Below are 14,277 nucleotides of genomic sequence, written 5' to 3' on the forward strand. Positions count from 1 at the left end.
GAAGATATGGCAGCCGAAAACAACAACAATGCCAACAATGCAAGGAAGGTGCTGGGTGACTTTACTGCACCTACTCCCAACTTCTATGGGAGAAGCATCTCTATCCCTGCCATTGGAGCAAACAACTTTGAGCTTAAGCCTCAATTAGTTTCTCTGATGCAACAGAATTGCAAGTTTCATGGACTTCCATTAGAAGATCCTCATCAGTTTTTAGCTGAATTCTTGCAAATTTGTGACACTGTCAAGACCAATGGGGTTGACCCTGAGGTCTATAGACTTATGCTATTCCCTTTTGCTGTAAGAGACAGAGCTAGGATATGGTTGGATTCACAACCTAAGGAAAGCCTGAACTCTTGGGAAAAGCTAGTCAATGCCTTCTTGGCAAAGTACTTTCCACCTCAAAAATTGAGTAAGCTTAGAGTGGAAGTCCAAACCTTCAGACAGAAGGAAGGTGAATCCCTCTATGAAGCTTGGGAAAGATACAAACAATTGATCAGAAAGTGTCCTTCTGACATGCTTTCTGAATGGAGCATCATAGGTATCTTCTATGATGGTCTGTCTGAACTGTCCAAGATGTCATTGGACAGCTCTGCTGGAGGATCTCTTCATCTGAAGAAGACGCCTGCAGAAGCTCAGGAACTCATTGAAATGGTTGCAAATAACCAATTCATGTACACTTCTGAGAGGAATCCTGTGAATAATGGGACAAGTCAGAAGAAAGGAGTTCTTGAGATTGATACTCTGAATGCCATATTGGCTCAAAACAAAATATTGACTCAGCAAGTCAATATGATTTCTCAAAGTCTGTCTGGAATGCAAGCTGCACCAGGCAGTACTAAGGACGCTTCATCTGAAGAAGAAGCCTATGATCCTGAGAACCCATCAATGGAAGAGGTGAATTACATGGGTGAACCCTATGGAAACACCTACAATCCTTCATGGAGAAACCATCCAAATCTCTCATGGAAGGACCAACAGAGGCCTCAACAAGGCTTCAACAACAACAATGGTGGAAGAAACAGGTTTAGCAATGGCAAGCCTTTTCTATCATCTTCTCAGTAGCAGACAGAGAACTCTAAGCAGAACCACTCTGACTTAGCAACCATGGTCTCTGATCTAATTAAAACCACTCAAAGTTTCATGACTGAAACAAGGTCCTCCATTAGAAATTTGGAGGCACAAGTGGGTCAGCTGAACAAGTTACTGAACTCCCTCCTAGTACTCTTCCAAGCAATACAGAAGAAAACCCAAAAGGAGAGTGCAAGGCCATAAACACAATCAACATGGCCGAATTTGGAGAGGGGGAAGAGGCAGTGATCGCCACTGAGGAAGACCTCAATGGACGTCCACTGGCCTCCAATCAGTTCCCTAATGAGGAACCATGGGAATCTGAGGCTCATAATGAGATCATAGAGATTCCATTGGATTTACTTCTGCCATTCATGAGCTCTGAAGAGTATTCTTCCTCTGATGAGGATGAAGATGTTACTGAAGAGCAAGTTGCTAAGTACCTTGGAGCAATCATGAAGCTAAATGACAAGTTATTTCGTAATGAGACTTGGGAGGATGAACCCCCATTACTCACCAAAGAACTGGATGACTTGACTAGGCAGAGACTACCTCAAAAGAGACAGGATCCTGGGAAGTTCTCAATACCTTGTACCATAGGCACCATGACCTTTGAGAAGGCTTTGTGTGACCTAGGGTCAAGTGTAAACCTCATGCCTCTCTCTGTAATGGAGAAGCTAGGGATCCTTGAGGTACAAGCTACAAGAATCTCACTAGAGATGGCAGACAATTCAAGAAAACAAGCTTATGGACTTGTAGAGGATGTCTTGGTAAAGGTTGGAGACCACTACATCCCTGCTGATTTCATAGTCCTAGAGACTGGGAAGTGCATGGATGAATCTATCATCCTTGGCAGACCCTTCCTAGCCACAACAAAAGCTGTGATTGATGTTGACAGAGGAGAATTGATCATTCAAGTGAATGAAGAATCCCTTGTGTTTAAGGCTCAAGGATATCCCTCTGTAACCATGGAGAGGAAGCATGAAGAGCTTCTCTCAAAACAGAGTCAAACAGAGCCCCCACAGTCAAACTCTAAGTTTGGTGTTGGGAGGCCACAACCAAACTCTAAGTTTGGTGTTGAACCCCCACATTCAAACTCTAAGTTTGGTGTTGGGAGGTTCCAACATTGCTCTGAACATCTGTGAGGCTCCATGAGAGCCCACTGTCAAGCTACTGACATTAAAGAAGCGCTTGTTGGGAGGCAACCTAATGTTATATCTATCTATTTTCCATTGTAATTTTATGTTTTCTATAGGTTGATGATCATGTGAAGTCACAAAAACAATTGAAAAAGCAAAAACAGAATGAAAAACAGAGAAAAAAATAGCACACCCTGGAGGAAAAGCTTGCTGGCATTTAAACGCCAGTAAGGGCAGCAAATGGGCGTTTAACGCCCAGTCTGGCACCATTCTGGGCGTTTAACGCCAGAAAGGGGCACCAGACTGGCGTTTAACGCCAGGAATGGGCAAGGAGCTGGCGTTAAACTCCAGAAAAGGGCAACAGCCCAGCGTTTAATGCCAGAATTGGCAGAAAGGGCATTTTTGCACGCCACTCAGTGCAGGGATGAGCTATCCTTGACACCTCAGTATCTGTGGACCCCACAGGATCCCCACCTACCCCACCACTCTCTCTCTTCTTCACCTATTCACCAATCACCTCAATACCTCTTCCCCAAAAACCCCTCACCTATCAAATCCTACCATTCTCTTCACCACTCACATCCATCCTTCATAAAACCCTACCTACCTCACCATCCAAATTCAAACCACTTTCCCTCCCAAACCCACCCATACTAGCCGAACCCTACACCCCTCTCAACTCCTATATAAACCCATATTCACTCCTTCATTTTCACACAACCTCAACACCACTTCTCCTCCTTGGCTGAACCACAAAGCCTCCTCCATCTCCTCCATTTTTCTTCTTCTTCTACTCTTCTCTTTCTTCTTTTGCTCGACGACGAGCAAACCTTCTAAGTTTGGTGTGGTAAAAGCATTGCTTTTTGTTTTTCCATAACCATTTATGGCACCTAAGGCCGGAGAAACCTCTAGAAAGAGGAAAGGAAAGGCAAAAGCTTCCACCTCCGAGTCATGGGAGATGGAGAGATTCATCTCAAGGGTGCATCAAGACCACTTCTATGAAGTTGTGGCCATGAATAAGGTGATTCCCGAGGTCCCCTTCAAACTCAAACAGAGAGAATATTCGGAAATCCGACATGAGATCCGAAGAAGAGGTTGGGAAGTTCTCACCAACCCCATTCAACAAGTCGGGATCTTAATGGTTCAAGAGTTCTATGCCAATGCATGGATCACCAAGAACCATGATCAAAGTGTGAACCCGGACCCAAAGAATTGGCTTACAATGGTTCGGGGGAAACGCTTAGATTTTAGTCCGGAAAATGTAAGGTTGGCATTCAACTTGCCCATGATGCAAGGAGATGAACACCCCTACACTAGAAGGGTCAACTTTGATCAAAGGTTGGACCAAGTCCTCATAGACATTTGTGAAGAGGGCGCTCAATGGAAGAGAGATTCAAGAGGAAAGCCGGTTCATTTAAGAAGGCATGACCTCAAGCCCGTGGCTAGGGGATGGTTGGAGTTTATCCAACGTTCAATCATTCCCACTAGCAACCGGTCCACAGCTACTATAGACCGGACTATCATGATACATAGCATCATGATTGGAGAGAAAGTGGAAGTTCATGAGGTTATATCCCAAGAACTCTACAAGGTGGCGGACAAGTCCTCTCCTTTGGCAAGGTTAGCCTTCCCTCGTCTCATTTGTCACCTTTGCAATTCGGTTGGAATTGACATAGAGGGAGACATTCTCATTGATGAGGACAAACCCATCACTAAGAAAAGGATGGAGCAAACAAGAGAACCTCATCAAGAGCATGAGGAAATTCCTCATCATGAAATCCCTGAGATACCTCAAGGGATGCATCTTCCTCCACAAAACTATTGGCAGCAAATCAACACCTCCCTAGGAGAATTGAGTTCCAACATGGGACAACTAAGGGTGGAGCACCAAGAACATTCCATCCTCCTCCATGAAATTAGAGAAGATCAAAGAATCATGAGAGAGGAGCAACAAAGGCAAGGAAGAGACATTGAGGAGCTCAAGAACTCCATAAGATCTTCAAGAGGAAGAACAAGCCGCCATCACTAAGGTAGACCCGTTCTTTAATTTCCTTGTTCTTTACTTTCCTATTTTTCGAATTTTTTATGCTTATGTTTATCTATGTTTGTGTCTTATGATCATTAGTGTCTTAGTGTCTATGCCTTAAAGCTATGAGTGTCCTATGAATCCATCACCTTTCTTAAATGCAAAAATGTTTTTAATTGAAAAAGAAAAAGAAGTGCATGAATTTCAAATTTTAAAACAGTTTAATTATCTTGATGTGGTGGCAATGCTATTGTTTTTCGGAATGAATGCTTGAACAGTGCATATTTTTTAATTTGATTGTTTATGAATGTTAAAATTGTTGGCTCTTGAAAGAATGAAAGGAAAAGGAGAAATGTTATCTGATGATCTGAAAAATCATAAAATTGATTCTTGAAGCAAGAAAAAGCAGTGAAAAGCTTGCAGAAAAAAAAAGATATATGCGAAAAAAAAAGAGAAAAAGCAAGCAGAAAAAGCCAATACCCCTTTAAACCAAAAGGCAAGGGTGATAAAAAGGATCCAAGGCTTTGAGCATCAGTGGATAGGAGGGCCCACAGGAATAAAATCCTGGCCTAAGCGGCTAAAACAAGCTGTCCCTAACCATGTGCTTGTGGCGTGAAGGTGTCAAGTGAAAACTTGAGACTGAGCGGTTAAAGTCGAGGTCCAAAGCAAAAAGAAGAGTGTGCTTAAGAACCCTGGACACCTCTAATTGGGGACTCTAGCAAAGCTGAGTCACAATCTAAAAAGGTTCACCCAGTTATGTGTCTGTGACATTTATGTATCCGGTGGTAATACTGGAAAACAAAGTGCTTAGGGCCACGGCCAAGACTCATAAAGTAGCTGTGTTCAAGAATCAACATATTTAACTAGGAGAGTCAGTAACACTATCTGGATTCTGAGTTCCTATAGATGCCAATCATTCTGAACTTCAAAGGATAAAGTGAGATGCCAAAACTGTTCAGAAGCAAAAAGCTAAAAGCCCCGCTCATCTAATTAATACTGATCTTCATAGATGTCTTCGGAATTCACTAAATATTCTCTTCTTTTTATCCTATTTTATTTTCAGTTTCTTGGGGGCAAGCAACAATTTAAGTTTGGTGTTGTGATGAGCGGATAATTTATACGCTTTCTGACATTGTTTTTAGTATGCTTTTAGCATGTTTTAGTTAGTTTTTATTATATTTTTATTAGTTTTTATTTAAAATTCACTTTTCTGGACTTTACTATGAGTTTGTGTATTTTTCTGTGATTTCAGGTATTTTCTGGCTGAAATTGAGGGACCTGAGCAAAAATCTGATTCAGAGGCTAAAAAGGACTGCATATGCTGTTGGATTCTGACCTCTCTGCACTCAAAGTGGATTTTCTGTAGCTACAGAAGCCCAATTGGCGCGCTCTCATTTGCGTTGAAAAGTAGACATCCTGGGCTTTCCAGCAATATATAATAGTCCATACTTTGCCCGAGATTTGATGGCCCAAACCAGCGTTCAAAGTCAGCTCAAGAATTCCCAGCGTTAAACGCCGAAACTGGCACCAAAGTGGGAGTTAAACGCCCAAACTGGCACAAAAGCTAGCGTTTAACTCTAGAAAAAGTCTCTACATACGAAAATGCTTCAATGCTCAGCCCAAGCACACACTAAGTGGGCCCAGAAGTGGATATTTACGTCATTTACTCATTTTTTGTAAACCCTAAGCTACTAGTTCTCTATAAATAGGACCTTTTGCTATTGTATTTAGAGAGGAATCTTTGAGTAGTTCTATGCTACCTTAGATCACGTTTTGGGGCTGGCCTCATGGCGATGCCTAGACCATGTTCTTATGAATTTTGAACGGTGGAGTTTCTACACACCATAGATTAAGGTGTGGAGCTCTGCTGTACCTCGAGTATCAATGCAATTACTATTGTTCTTCTATTCAATTCAGCTTGTTCTTGTTCTAAGATATCACTTGTTCTTCAACTTGATGAATGTGATGATCCATGACACTCATCATCATTCTCACCTATGAACGTGTGCCTGACAACCACCTCCGTTCTACCTTCGATTGAGTGTTTATCTCTTGGATTCCTTAATCAGAATCTTCGTGGTAAAAGCTAGAATTGATGGCGGCATTCTTGAGAATCCAGAAGGTCTAAACCTTGTCTGTGGTATTCTGAGTAGGATTCAAGGATTGAATGACTGTGACGAGCTTCAAACTCGTGATTGTGGGGCGTTAGTGTCAGACGCAAAAGAATCACAGGATTCTATTCCGACATGATCGAGAACCGACAGATGAATAGCCGTGCTGTGACAGAGTGCGTTGAACATTTTCACTGAGAGGACGGGTTTGTAGCCATTGACAACGGTGATGCCCAACATAAAGCTTGCCATGGAAAGGAGTAAGAAGGATTGGATGAAGACAGTAGGAAAGCAGAGAGACGGAAGGGACAAAGCATCTTCATACGCTTATCTGAAATTCTCACCAATGAATTACATAAGTATCTCTATCTTTATTTTATGTTTTATTTATCTTTTAATCATACATCCTCCATAACCATTTGAATCCGCCTGACTGAGATTTATAAGATGACCATAGCTTGCTTCATACCAACAATCTCCGTGGGATCGACCCTTACTCACGTAAGGTTTATTACTTGGACGACCCAGTGCACTTGCTGGTTAGTTGTGCGAAGTTGTGATAAAGAGTTGAGATTACAATTGAGCGTACCATGTTGATGGCGCCATTGATGATCACAATTTCGCATCCCAATATACAAAACCCCAAAATAAAATTATACTTACAGAGGACAATCTAACTACAGAATATAAAGCATAAGCCCAAAATACAGAGTCCCAAATAAACAATTCGCTTGCAGAATGAACTTCAGACGCTTACCGAGGTGTCTCTCAATTTGCATATGAAAACAACAACATATATATGGTATGAGAACCGGAGGTTCTCATCATGGTAAAGGTGCCCACATAGATAATATATAAGGTCTCGGGAATGCCAGAGACAATCCTAGAACTTTGACACTTAGATTATAAAACTTAAAGACTTAAAATAGTATCCATAAACAAGAGTGGTTTTCTAAGGATTACTAAAATTAACCAAAACCTTAACCTAGCCCTCCATCATCTACTTTCCTCCAAAACATCCATCTGCAGTGGAATAACATAGAAAAGCAAGGAGACAAAGAAAACATAGGTAGTTTACAGATACAACAAATAAAACAACATGAATATCAATTAGGCAAACCCAAGAATGCAAACCAAAGAAAACAAGCTAGTGCACATGATGTAAGCCTGTCCTATGGTTGTTGATATCAAATGTCGATTACTTAGCCAGCCCAACATGTCCTGGTAGTTAACCATGGACAGAACATCAAACACAGAGCAAGTGGGACAATGCCGCAACCCTTGCATCTTACCCGCGTACTCGGAACAGGGGACAACTTCACCCTGCCTCTTAACCAGGTGGTGTTACAGTTCTCAACCCGGAGCAAGCGGTGGTAAAATTCCACCCTTGCAACTTACCCAGAGCTTCGAACTCTTAACCCGATCAATTGGATAACACCACTGCATCTTACCTGGCAACCTTGCCTTTTACCCGGAATAAGTGGATAACACCACTGCGCCTTACCCATAGACATATCACAATCAAATTCAAGTTCAAGTTTATTTACATTATTATTCTAATTCATTCATAATCAATAATTCATTAATTCATTTTCCATACATTCTCAACATCTCCATACTTCTTTAACATATACCCAGAGTGAGTGGTCGTTGCCACCGCCTCTTACCCGGGCACCTCTATCTCATTCAATTCATTCAAATTCAATTAATGTAACGACCCAACTTTCTGTACGTCATGATCGTACTAAAAGTGAGGCGTTACAAACCTATTTTCCTTATTAATTATTTAATATTGAGACTTTAGTTCGATATCGCGTTTCAATTTTTAAGAAAATTCTAGAAAATTGTTTTTGTTAATTAAAATCATATATCAAAGATCTCCAAGCGATAGTAATCATATATTTACTAATAATAATAAATGCTATACAAATAAATTCAAAATAAAACTCGAATACAATACCTATCCCTCTGGATAAAATAAAAACCAAAGCAACAAAGGCGATGAAACTCTATAAAAGCATCAGGAATCATAAGTAAATCTACTAATCATCTGCAGCTTCATACTGAATCTTCAAACCTGTGACACTGAAAGGGTGGAATATTTTGGGGTGAGAACAAACCACACGTTATCAGTAGGGAATGAGAATGCCGTAAAAGTAATGAATAAAATGCGAATAATTATCATACCCAAGAAAACTACATTCTTATCAAACCTTTTGAAAATACTCTTAGTTTTACTTTAGTTAATTAATTACCTGTTTTAGAATCTCAAATCACAAAACAAATTCTAATTATAAAACTAGTCATATTAACCATCTCTTAGCCACATAATTAATTCTCAATCACAACGTCACTTCTTAATCACGTTAATAAATTCACAAACCAATAGCACAAGCAAGAGATTCAATTCAATATACAAGCAAGTCACAATAAGACAAACAGCACAATCACAGAGAAGTATTACAAGGATTCACAATCAAATGCATATGCATAAACAAGGATGATGCATGTCTAGTCCTAGTGTAGGTAATGAGCTCATCTGTCGGTTACTAACCCGCTCCCGACGATACCCAGCAACCTCTGTCTGGATAGGGCTTTCCTGTTGGCAATACCCACTACAAGCAACCTTTGTCTTGCAGGGTGGCACTTATTAGCCGATGTACGCCCAACAGAGTCACTGTAAGCAACCTTTGTCTTACAGGAGTACATCACACTCACTACAAGCACCCTTTGTTTTACAAAAGTACACTGATCTCAATACCTCTGTAAGTAACCTTTGTCTTACAGCATAGTATTATAGCTAGGTATCCTAGGAAAGCTTTCTTAGTGGTCGTACCACCATCTATCTGACTGCTTCAATGCAACAGATGAACATACAAATATCTCTAGAATTACTTTAATGCAATAAATCACCTTTTAACAGGCCATCTACTTGTTCTCTATTCTCTTTATTATGTTACTATTTTCTCTTTGTCTCTTTACTCTGATCTAATTACTCTTTTCTCTTTATTAGTTGTTTTGCTCTTATTTCTTTTCTTGAATAAATAAAACTCAAGACATTATTCATTCTATACTTATTTAATCAACTCAAAACAAAATCATTTTTGTAATAAAATCCAGCTTAAACATGATATTTTTCTCAATAAATAAAACTCAAAACATAGTTCATTTCTTTTCTTAATAAATTAAAATCAAATAATATAATTTTCCCAAATCCAAATCTTTTAAATAACATTTCAACAAAGCCTTAAGATTTTATAAAATTTCGGCAGCACATCCCCTAAAACTCAGACTTAGCCACCCTTACGGGTTCCCTCTTTCTCAACAAATCACCAGCCCTTTTCTCAACAATTATCCAACAGAAGATTCTTAATCAAGTGGAATTCACAATTCATAATAATTAATAATTCAACCATACTCTGTAAATCCCACATAATCTATCAACCGAACTCCATTCTTATCAATTCATAACAAATTTTCGCATATCATAGAATCTTTTCAAAATTAAACATAATCAACTAGTATTCCAAAAATCAACCTTCATAATTCTGGTTATTTTAAAGCCATTTATCTATTAGCAAAGTTACTATTTTATTTTGAAAAAAAAATCACATTTCAAGAAAATAATTCAGTAATCAAACTTCAATCTTTTAACAGTTCTCAAACTTAATTCTAATTAATCATGAATCAACATTAACAACCTTCAAAACCAATTCCAACCAATCGTAAGTTAGTTTCACGGCCATTCTGATATATCAGATAAATAAAATCAACAGCAAGCACTTATTCTCAATAATCAGAATACAGCCACAACTCAACCAATTCAGCATAATCATATAAAATCAGAATTTTTAACAATTCCATCAAAATCAGAAATCCAATACCAATTACAGCCTCAAACCCAAAATTAATCTTGTCAATAAATCACTCACAACAACAAAACCAGTTACGTTCACAATCATTACCTAAACTCAATTCATCAATTATCAAAACAATAGTTTTTCAATAATTAACTCATGATATTTCAATTTAAAAAACAATATCAAATTAATCACCATCCACGACCACAATTCAACCAATTCTCATAAATCAACCAATTTCATCACCAAATTCAACCAATTTAATAAATAACACAAAATTAATTGTGATTCCATCACATTCAATTAGATTCACAATCACCAACAATCTCAATTTCGTAAATTTTTATCAATTAATCGAACAAGACATTTATAAATTATTTGCAGTTACTCATTAAACTTCATTGCATTCATAAATTAAAATATTTAATTTTGAAATAAATCCCCTACCTTGATTAACCGAACTCGGGAATCAAACGTGACAAACCCACTTATTTCGAGTTAACAGCAACAGTAGCCTCCGTTCTCTCGAGGCAACAAGGACAGCGATAACCACGCCCATTCTAATTACCTTTGTAGCGGTGACATCAGAGGTTCAGGATACAGACGGCCGTACTAAATAGAAGCATATATTATTGTATTCAAAACAAAATATAGTAGAGAAATAAAATTGGGAAGCAGAGCAACGAAAAAGAGTGTTACAGTTTAAGAATGGAATTGGGAATGCAGGGGAAATTGCTGTCGAATCCCCACGCTTCGTACAACTGAACCAGCAAATGCACTGGGTCGTCCAAGTAATACCTGAGTGAGTCATGGTCGATCCCATGAGGATTGTCATTTGAAGCAAGCTATGGTTATGTTGCAGGTCTTAGTCGGGCGAATTAAGAGTTGTTGATTTGGATTTGGAAGATGGAATTATAATGATAATCTTAAAACTTAGATGAATGTAAATAGTGATAAGGAGTTGGTTAAGGTTTGGAGTTACTTTGTCCTTCTAGATTAACTATAGTATTACTGTCTTCTTCAAGTGTGAATGATTCCTTCTATGGAAGGATGTATGTGATTGACGCTGGTTTGAGCAGCCACCAATACTCCTCTAGATCTGAACCCCAAGGTTAGTGCGGATCCATTCTGATTAAGGGTGAAGCTCCTGCAGTTCATTCTCTTTGATGATCCAACTTAAAATGCCACAGACAAGGTCAAATCTTCCGGATCAGAGGATACTGTGCCATTGGATTCTAGCCTCTACCACAGAGACCCTAATCTCCCCGTAAATCAGCTGAACTGATGTCTTGAGAAGTCCCTAACGAAGTCGTGGATTAGCCGTCTGAGAGATGTATAATCAAGCTAGTGGTTCATCATTGTCCGATGAAAGACGCACTCATAACCCATGTAGAATGTGATAATCTTATACCAGTTCAATACATTCATATTGATGAAGAACGAATATACATCTTAGAATAGAGAATCAAACACAGACTAAAGAGAAACAGTAATACTTTTTTTAATCCATAAAACTCAGCAGGGATGCTCCCCTCAACCTAGGAGGTTTAGAAACTCATACTGATAGAAAATACAATATGCAAAACAAAAATATGGTGAATGATAGGCGAGGATCCTTAACAAAGAGTGATCTTCTACTTTAAATACTAAACTAATGACTAGTAAGGATAAAACAGTCTTTAGTGCTAAAATCCACTTATAGGGCCCACTTGGTTAGTGTTTGTGCTGAGCTTTGATGAGATCCATGTGCTAGGGGGCCTCTAGGGCATTAAACGCTGGCTAAGGGGTCTTCTTTGGGCGTTTGGATGCCAGTCTCTACTTCTTGGGCACTGCATGCCAGGAAGGGGGCAAGAGGATGGCGTTGGACGCCAGTTTTTTACTTTCAAATTTGAAGCAAAGTATTGACTGTTATACATTGTTGGAAAGCTCTAGAAGTCAAATTTCCAAAGCCATTAAGAATGCTCTATTTGGACTTCTGTAGCTCGAAAAAAGCTCTTCCAATTGTAAAGAGGTCAGATCCGGACAGCATCTGCAGTGCTTTCTCTGTCTCTGAACCAGACTTTTGTTCCAACTCCTCAATTTCAGCCAAAAAAAACCTGAAATTGCATAAAAACACACAAATTCAAAGTAGAATCCAAAAATGTCTATTTAACACTAAAACCTATAAAAACTTAATAAAAACTAAACAAAATGATGCCAAAAAGCGTATAAAATATACGCTCATCACAACACCAAATTTAAACTGTTGCTTGTCCCCAAGCAACTAATAACACAGTAGGATAAAAAGAAGATCAAGATATAATAAATTTCTAAGTTTTCAATGAAGCTCAATTACAATCAGATGAACGGGACTTAGTAGCTTTTTACTTCTGAATAGTTTTGGCATCTCACTATACATTAAAATTTAGAATGGTTGGCATCTTTAGGAACTTAGAATCCAGATGATATTATTGACTCTCCTAGTTCAGTTCTTTTTTATTCTTGATGCATGGAAATTTGTCTCACAACAAGCTTCCCTTTGGCGAGTATACCGAATTGTCGTCATGTAAAAACTCACAATAGAGTGAGGTCGAATCCCATAGGGATCGATTGGTTGAGAAACTTTAATTAGAGGAGTGTTCTATTTGAACGAAGCAAATTTGAATTTAGAATTGTGGAAAATTAAATGGCGGGAAATGTAAATGGCGAGGAAAGTAAAGAACGGAAAGTAAATAGCAAAATGTAAAATGCAGAAAGTAAATTGCAGAAATCTAAATGGGAATGGAGATGATTGAGCATAAATGTAAATAGCAAAAATTAAAGAGAATGGGAGAATCAGAGATGAGGAGTTCATTGGGCCAGGAGATATTGTGTTCTTCAGATCAAGTTCATTCTCATATCTTCCTCAATCAATGCAACTCATTAATCTCTTGGCAATCTTCGGTGATTGAATCCCAATTCCATGGCAATTCAATCTCTCTAAGCTTGAAAACTTTCCCAATTCCTTGATCTAATTGCTCATGGGAAGAGATGAAGTGTGGTCACTGATTATACCCCATGTATTTCCAAATCAAAGTATTGGTAGGATTATATGTCACTATATCCATCCAACCCCCAATCCGGTCCAACATGAGAAAGCATTTCTAGCTTGATTTTCTTATTCCTCTTCCAAGGTTCAAAGGAAATCCAAGTATGAGTAGCTTCTCTTCCAAGACAACTACTCAATTTGATGAAGATCGAAAGCTTTCAAGTAAACCAAAGAGAAAGGAATGAAGAAGAAAAATGAAAACTATGATTTTTCCATTGAATCACAATAGAGCTCCCTAACCCAATGAAGAGGGGTTTAGTTGTTCATAGCTCAATTCAAACAGAAATAGAAAAAGGAAAGAAAGTACATGAACTAAAAAAAATACAGAGAAAAGTGAGTCAGGGTTTCCCCTTTTAGTCCACCAAAAAGTTAAAAGTGAAAAAATAATAAAAGTTCTTAACTAACTTTAATTCTATCTATTTACACACTTTTTTCATTCAGTCTTGAAGTCTTTGGATGTGGGCTTTGGCCTTTGTTGAAACTAGTTGAGAGTGGCTCTTAATGACGTTGATGAGGACATTCGCAAAACTAACGTTCATACTCTGCATGGGTGCCATTTTGTATTGAATTTTGGAAGTAACGTTGGTGTCAATGTTTGCATGAAGAAAACATTGGGTCAAACGTTGCAAAATAGTGCTTGGATGTTTGCTATTAACGTTTGACCCAACGTTGGACCCATCGTTGGTGCACCAATGTTTGTTCACCCACGCATGCGCATCGCCCACGCGTACACGTCAAAATAGCATTTTGCGCGTGTGCGTCACTCATGCATGTGCGAAACTGGTTAAAATGCTTGTCCACACGTACGCGTCCCTGCAAAATCTTCCAACTTCAAAACTTCAAAATTATCGAGAACGTTGGGGGTAACGTTGGGTCACCAACGTTCCCTCCAACGTTGGCACCCTTTTTCTTCAATGTTGCCAGCAACATTGGTGAGCCAACTTGGCCACCAACGTTGCACCTTGAGAGCCAACTTTGGCTCTAACTTTGCACCTTTGAGTTAGGA

The 14,277-nt window shown here is 38.9% G+C and overlaps 1 non-coding gene across 1 annotated transcript; it reads right to left on the bottom strand.

Moving 5' to 3' along the window:
• Nucleotides 1-411: 411 nt before the first annotated feature.
• Nucleotides 412-519, bottom strand: LOC148553440 (small nucleolar RNA R71). Its single transcript, XR_015893557.1, has one exon. It is a non-coding gene; the product is annotated as a small nucleolar RNA R71 (small nucleolar RNA).
• Nucleotides 520-14,277: the final 13,758 nt, after the last annotated feature.

Source organism: Arachis ipaensis, chromosome B7 (assembly GCF_059453495.1).
Source record: "Arachis ipaensis isolate K30076 ecotype BB chromosome B7, ASM5945349v1, whole genome shotgun sequence".
NCBI lineage: Eukaryota > Viridiplantae > Streptophyta > Magnoliopsida > Fabales > Fabaceae > Arachis > Arachis ipaensis.